Source organism: Tupaia chinensis, unplaced genomic scaffold (assembly GCF_000334495.1).
Source record: "Tupaia chinensis unplaced genomic scaffold, TupChi_1.0 Scaffold000033_1, whole genome shotgun sequence".
Classification (NCBI taxonomy): Eukaryota; Metazoa; Chordata; class Mammalia; order Scandentia; family Tupaiidae; genus Tupaia; species Tupaia belangeri.
This window is the reverse complement of record NW_006159463.1, coordinates 960,199-968,766: the sequence shown is the minus strand read 5'-3', so window position 1 is coordinate 968,766 and position 8,568 is coordinate 960,199.

Sequence of the window (8,568 nt, the reverse complement as noted above, 5' to 3'; positions counted from 1 at the left end):
AGCTGCATATTTTCTGTTTATTTTCAGATTACAGAGAATATCCAGTGGTGCTCACACTTTTTTCTCCCTTCTGACCAATATCTAGGAGTTTCTCTTTTCCATTGGTAGATGTACAATTTCCACTGCAATTCATAATTTCTAATGTGGACTGTGTGAAGAGAGGGAGATCTCCCCAATACATATCTAAAAATGCAGCATCAATAAAACTGTTTCTCTAATCAAATGTAGCAAGGAATGAAAAGAGAGGCAGCTTAAAGAACTTAGTCCAATGCAATGCATTGGGCCTTATTTAAATTCCAAATCTAGGCAAGTATAATAAAAAATGTGATGGTTGAATTGATTTTTGATGGCATAATTTTAAGTTGGTACTCAATACAAAATAATGGTGGAGTGACTCAATGAAATAAAATTGAGGGTCAGCCACAGAGCACAGTAGTTAAGCACTTTGCAGAGTGAACTGGATCCCACATCTATGACTAGAGTTTGAATTCTAGCCCCAGAAGCTTAAAAAACACTGGGTCCATGTGCCCAGGATCCAGGTTGATTGGAGAAGTGGAGCAGAGAAAGCATTGTGGTATGACTAAGGCTCTGTTTAGGAATGCTAGATTTCCTTCTCACTTTGTCTCTTTTTCCCTTTCTCATGCATACACAACTTCTGGCAAAACTACTGAATTAATTAATCAATTAAATTAATATTTGTTGAAGCTGAGATATTAATGGATTAAAGATGTCCTTCTACTTTTAAATATGTTCAAATTCTTTTCATAATGAAAAGTTTTAAAAGAGCAGATCATTTTTTTCTTTCTTTTTTTTTTTTTTTTGTTGTTTGTTTGTTTGTTTTTCAATTGCTCGACTTTCTTTTACCACCCTGAGTTTTGGATTTTCCCAGGAAATACATTTTCTCATTCTTGTAAAACCCAAGTTACAAGTTGTATGAGTTTGAGAATTTTCAAAGGAATCACTTCCTCAAGATTTGGTTTCACTGCTTATGTTCAGATATGTTTAAAACCAACTTTAATAAAATAAGGCAGAAAAAGAAAGGAAATGTTAGAAAGTACTAACGGTAATTCTGTCTGGACAGAAACAGAACAAAAACCAGAAGGCTTCCTGGTAATCCTTGAAGGCTTTGCTATCAGATACTCTTAAGTAATAGTCATTCCATAGAAAGGACCCACTCCTTTATTGTTTAAACAAATTATATGACATTGTTTATAGATTTTATCAGAATTACTGTAAGGGTTATGAGTGGATTTTCCAGAATGGCACTTTAAATACAGCATGATTGATTCTTTGGTTCATTCTCCCAAACATTTTTATCAATGACAAAGCTTCTCGGAATATGCTAAATGTTACAGTTAGATTGTGACCAAAACCACATATATGTATACAGTTATGACTTTCTGCATGTATGGCATATAAAATCTCTAAGAACCTGAGTAGAGTTACCAAAATGTTTATTTTAAAATAATGAATATATTCCATGATAATATTCCTCAAAAACAGAAATGGACTACTTTATTACATCATAATCTTGCTTTGCAACTACTTCCCCAATATCATTTTTAAATGACCTTGTTGACTTACTGTAAAAAAGGAGTTTGAGAAATTCTTTCTCTGAACCTGTATATAAAGAGAGCATTCACCTTGTGTTTTCTTTCCTTGGACATATTTCTCATCTGAGAAGAGACATGTGGTACTGGTCTTTCTCTTCTTAAGTAGTTTCTAAAATTCAGACTGCATTTGAAATTGAGAATAGTATGGCCAGCAGCATCTGCTTACAGAAGCTGTACCTCTCCCTCCTTAGATTAATTTATATCAATTTCCTCTTGATGCCTTTGCTCTGATAATAATGAGCAAGATGCTTAGATCTATATGGACTTAATTGGTGATCCACCTATGAGTTTGGTATAACAATTTGACTTAAATTTCTATGAGATAACAGCTGTGTAACAGGCCCTGGGAATTTCTTTTAGGAAAATGATATCATTGTATATGAACTGTAAAACAAATTAATTAAAAACTTTGACTCGAACTTTCAAATATGATTTTCTATTTCTTTTCTAGCTCATCTTCGTATCTATAATAGTTATACCACCGATAATTCAGGGATAGGTCTAACAAAATATGATGGTTATAGTAAAACATAAAATAAACTATTGAATTTAGTTAAACCATTGAAATATTAATATAATCATTTTAACTAACTCAAGCCATGTAGTCAAAATAATTGCTCTGGCTGCTTCTTATTCACGTAACCTATGTAGGACACCTGCTCTGTGTCCCACACAATGACTTTCTTCTTACCAGATATTGCTTTGTTTGCTGAGACGCTCACCTCAAGCTTAATCAAATTCTTTTGTAGTTTTGATTCAACATCGCCTTTCTAAGATTCTGAGATGAAACAAAATGCCAAACATTATAGGAAGTCAAAACTATTTTAACACATCCCAGTGAGTTGATTTCTGAGTATTTTATTTAATATTGAGTCCTCCAGCATCTGTTCAAAATAAACCTTGAAATTTCTGACTGACTGAAAGCAAACAGACAACTAGTACATGGCCTCTATGAAAAATGCTCCCCATGGTCTGTGCCTTGAATTTGAAGTCATGTCAGTTTTCATTTCCCTATGAAGTTACCTCATGCTTCAATATCTTTTACACAAAAAGCGAAATATTAAATTTAGAAAGATATAATCAATAGAATGAAATTCAGTTAACTCTAAGATGTTATAACAAATAAGTGTCATTCTTCAGAATTTAAGGTCAAATGCACTGTTTTGCCTTGAGAAGCTACAAGAGTACACCAACTGTGTTGTTTGTATCCTTCAGCTGCTACCCAGAATAATCAACATGTATGTGGATAGCCACCTATCAGAAAAATGTTTTTGGTACTTTTGTGCGTTCAGTTTCACCAATGCACTTGTACAAGACAGTTTTGAAAGGGTAATCTCTTGAAGAAACTATAACATAACTTTTTGTAGTGTCATTGAAAGACCTGTCAATATGATGAAGTGCATTAGACATAAAAGCAGAATAATTTTTCTTAAAAAATGAACAAAAACAGGCTTAGCCATGGCAATTCAGGGAGTAGAGCTGAGGCTATGCACTGTTGGACACCAGATGGAAAGGCTCCAGGTTTGATTCTCTGGTCTATCTGAACATACCATGTGCACCTGTGGGCTTACCTGTGTTCCTGACTGGCTATCCATAAGGGGAGGATTGATTACAGCACGAAGATCCTGTTGAGACTGCCCATTGGTCTCCTGCTCTTAATAAATAAATACCTTTTTAAAAGGAGCAAAAATATACAATTGGAAATGTTATAGAATTTTGGGACCAGCGGATGGCATAGACTCAAACACATGGTGTGAGTCCCAGACCCAGTGGTTTGAAAATCACGGCTCGCATATGTGTGCATGCTCGAGACCCAGGAAGAATGGAGAAGAGATTGTGGCACAGTCAACCCCCTCTAGGAAGGTAATTTCTCTCTTTTTCTCTCATTGTCTCTTTCTCTCTGTCTCTCCAGTGATCATTCATGCCCTAAAGCAAAAACCTCTCCAAAAAAAAAAAAAAATAGTAAAGGAAATATAATGGAATTTTAAAGAAATATATGTGCCTTATACATGCAATGTAATTTTACAAAGACTCTTTTGAGGCATTCTATTAATAGATTTTTATTTTCCTATATACATTTTAAACAATATTAGAAAATTCCTTTACTGTGTCATAAGTTTAATAAAAAAGAAAAAAAAATCAAGCAAACAAGTTTTGTCAATTCTTGAGTGTTAACTGGGAAATGTTATTTCACAAGAAAACCAATTCCGAGATGTATGATGCTGGCTGGACAGCTGGCTGAGAAATCAGCCAAAGCATCTGCCTTGGCTTACTTACCGTCTCTGAAGGTCTGTGATCTAAATTCCTCATGCCACATCATTACAGGTCACTTTGTTCCATGGAGTAATAATTACAAAACATTTTAACTAAGAATAGCAAACTTGAAAATTCCTCTAATTTTGATTTTAAATTATGTTTGGGTTAAACATGAGTAGTTGGATTATTTTTATTGTGTAGGGTAACAGCAATTACAATAAAGAAACTTCTCAATGGATTAACCTAGAACTTTTTGTTTTTAATCACGTTGACTCTAAAACGGTTGTTCCTATCTAGGAAGAGGTGATTCAGGGATATAATACATGAAACACCCACATAAAATTTATGGGAAATGCTTAATGAAAGTGAAAAAAATGAGATACAAAATGAAAAGCATTATGTATAGATTTCAAGTTTTTGCCCTGAAATGAGCTCATATTTGATTCCTTTTTTCCATAAACACTTTAAAATTTGCTAGAGGGCACATAGGCTTGCTGGAGAGAGAGAGAGACATTGAGAGAAAGTGAGAGAGCAACCCCCGTGGAGGTCATGCTGCAATCTCTTCTCCATTTTCCCCTCCTTTTGGGATATTGGGCATGCATGCCCATGTGCCTGGCATGCTGTTCAAGTCACCAGGTCTTAGACTTGATCCACAGTGAGCTATGTGGCATCTAGACACCTAACCACACCATCAGCTCATCCCCCATGAACTTTCAAAGTCCCTTCATAGGTTTACATGCTAGTTCTGCAGAGGTACTTATCTGTAATAAGTACCTACCTATACTTAGCCATAGTTGTACTTATCTGCAAGTAAGTCTGATAGTCATAACCCAACATCGTCATCACCCAACATCCTCTGACATCCGACTATGCAGAAGTTTCTATTTCCGTGATGAAAAGTTCTAGGGTCCTATATAGGTTTCGAGGCATAATCATATTGAGTAGCAGTCTGAATTTGAGTATCATTTCCTCCTATATAGTGATGAAGTCTAGTGAGCACACAATTTTTGCCCTGACCTGGTTTGTATGCTCATGAAATCAAATGACAATAAAATTTAATTAAAAACTTAAAAACTTGACATTTTAACATTTTCAAATGAATGATTCTAAATCAATAACATCTGCTCTTCTAGAATATATTTCCATCTCGTTTTCCTGTCACATTGGAATTTCAAAGATAGAATGTATAATAAAATCAGTTAGTGAGAAGAATATATATAATAAGCATATTATGAAGCGTACTAGATCATTTACCTCTTAGTCCTTTTTACATAAATTAAAAGCTACATTGATGCTTACAGCAGCAGTTTTTATTCTTTTCTCATCAAGGCCTCTTTTACCCTTACTTTCATGGGGGGTGGGGGGACTTACGTCATTGATTCATTCCTCTTTGTAATTCAGTTTTAAGCTTGCCAAAATTCTAGCTGAAATCATCACTTCATCCTGATAAGTGTTAAATTATAAAATTACACTTACAGAAAAAAAAAAACCACAATTAAATAGAGTAAATATTTACAATCAATATAAATTAGAGCTTCATTTCTGACCATGAGACTCATTAAAAACAATATCGGTAAGTTAAGAAATTAATAGCACAGCAGAATACATATTACAAACTCAAACCTGTTTCCTATTATAGCAAACATGTTTGTTTTTTCCTGTTTTTTTTTGTTTTTTTTTTTTTGAGAGGTTTTTGCCATAGGGCACATGCACTCGCCAGACAGACAGAGAGAGACGGAGAGACAGAAAGTGAGAAATCACCCCCCAGGGGGGATGGCCACGCTGCAATGCCTTCTCCTCCATTCTCCTCTCGGGATCTTGGACACGCATGCACACGTGCCCGGCATGAGTTTTAAGCCACCGGGTCCAGGACGCGAACCATGGTCGACTACGTGGGAGTCCAGCGACATAGCCATTACGCTAACCACTGATCTCATTTACCTGTTGTTTTTTAATTTATCTGATGGTCGTTGCCAAAGCAAGACAGACAGACAAGCAGACAGGGAGAGGGAGAGGAATCAAGCATTTCCCCAATGGATTGTGACCAAACTGCAGTCCCTTTACTTTCACCTCCCTATCCACAGGGATGATCATCCAAGACCGTATGGTCATAGTGTTCTTTAAGGTGCCACATCAAGGATTTAAGCTGTGTGATTGAACAGGTGTGATCCTGTTCCCTTAATTACTAGGCCCCAGGGCCAGCTCTAATTCTTTTTAGTTTGCTTATATATTTTCTTTGAGAAAGACAGAGGCAGAGAGGCAGCCTCGCCCAATTCTTCTCCCAGTAATCTATCTCCTAGCCCTACAGCCAGCCAGGATCATGACAAGTCCATAGACATAGACCAGCGACATGAACCAGAACCTCCTTATAAGGCCTTTAACACCCAGTGAAGCGTCTCTACTGCCTACACCACCATGGCTGGAACAAGGTTTTTCTTTTGAGAGATACTGGTTTCTCATCAGATTTGACTTATTTATGTATCTCAGTAACTATAATCCAGATATTTTATAGTTACTAAAACAAATTCTAAAAATTTATGTTAAGCACAGATATCCTCGTCAGTGAGATAAGGCTGTTGAGGAGTTTAACTTGCATTGCTTCTCCTGCCCTGTTGGTGCATTTCCAAAGCAGTAAAACAGCAAGAGCGAGTGGTCTCGTAGTTAATAAAACCCACTAAAGTTACAAATTTTCAGTGGCTCAATTTAATTAATATTGTTTCAGCCAGGTTATGACAGAAAAACAAACCAATAAATCTAGGTATTTCAATCAAAGGGAAGAGAAAAAGCAAATCTGTTACAAAAATTTTTGAAAACTATCTGTAGGCCAGCAGAAAGCCTTGCCACTAGGAAAGCAAAGGTACAGAACGGAGCTTCAAGTCAACATGTACTTTGCAGCCAACATGATGTTCCATTTCATTCTTGATCTGCCTAAAAGATGCCATCCCAGAGAAGCGTAGAATGACTGGCATTGTGCTGCCCCTGCCCTAGTCACTAGGGATCAGAATAAATACACACCTTCTGCCACCAGAGAAAGCACCTGCTGTAGGAACTCAGAACAGAAAGATTTTCCACTCCCTTTCCTTTTTGCTTTTTTAATTCCCCAACTTTGACTCCTGCTGACCAAGTGCTTCTGAAATTGTAACCAATTTCTTATATTGACCTCTTTCTGTGTGTTAAATGAGGAGAACAGAGTCTGTTTTCTTTTGTGTCAGGAGCCCGATTTTCTTGGCCATGTGTAAGCTTAACAAAGGCATCTAAGATGTTTGCTATATCTAGCTTGCTGGTTCAAATCAGCATGCCAGCGATGTTGTAGACCAGCATGATGCTCAATGGGAGACTGAAAAAAATTAAGGTCTATGAGTAATAATTATGGAAGAGAGTTGAAGTAAATGCAGAGCTTTGATTTAAGCTACAGAAGGCAGACTGCTGTTCTGGCAATTCGAAAGTACCGAGTCTGGTGGTCCTTGCTAATTGATATATAGGAAACTAAAAAGAGAAGATAGAGTATTTTCCAGCTCTCCACATCAATAGCTGAATATTCAATGTCTTGCTCTGTTAATTTGTTCCAATAAAGAGATCACAGCTTGAATGGAGTTACAATTGGAGTCACTAACAAATTATCTGGATCATTCTCTATAATGGATGTCTGGAGTGAGCTCATATTAGATGCAAATATTCTCATACTCCAAGCCATTACACAAGGCCCATCTATATTGCTCTTTTTAAACTTCCTTTTATAAAGCTTTCAAACTTGTTTTTTTTCTGATTATCTTACCAAATTGATTCTATACTATTAAAATATTCATGAATCAGTATTTCATCTTTATTAAGTCAGTGGACAACCAAATACACTCCTGGATCCTTTTCTTACTAGGAGGATCTTGTCTTCCCACCCTCATTCCATGGAGTTCCCATGGGAGATGTGATGCTCTCATGCCGTACTTCTAGTTGGTGAGAACATATGCAAATGAACACTCAATAATCCAGTGTACATTTTTATTCCATATTTGGTAAATTAGCACCAAGAAATATTAAATGAGGCAAGAGATATGGGTTGAAACAGAGAGCTAAATATTTGAAAGGGCATGTCTTGAGAACCTGAAACACCTAATCACTTAACTTAAAAATTTATGATTAGCTTGTACTGCATCTTGGTTGTAGTATTTCTGGATAAGTTGGAATGATGCTGGATGAGCTCAAATTTGTGACTTTGGAAACTCTAGGTTATGAAAGTCAGTTGAGGTCACACATTGTCCAAGAGTCTCATCACCAGTCATTTAGTCTCCACCGAGATCATAGAGTAAATCACAATTTTTTTTTTTCCCAAATAGTTTTCTCCAGTAGAGGACTGGATTCACTCCAGAATCTCAGGGTCAGATCTACAGTTCTCCAACTAAGGGAATCTAACAGAAAACTAACTTTACTAATGCTCAGAAATGAAGTTTTAGAATCCCAATGCCAATACTGAATGTTAAAAAGTAAAAGGTGGGGCAGAAAGATGCCAGTTTAAATCACTAGCATGATTTGTGAAAAGACTTTCACGTTGTTGTGAAAGCTGATTTTTTCACTTTCATTAAAAAAAAAGAAATAACAATTTGTTTTAATTGCCAGAAGGTGCATGCACTTGATATGTAGGAAATGAGAGAGAGACAGAGACAGAGACAGAGAGAGCACCCTCCCAACAGTATGAGGTCACTCA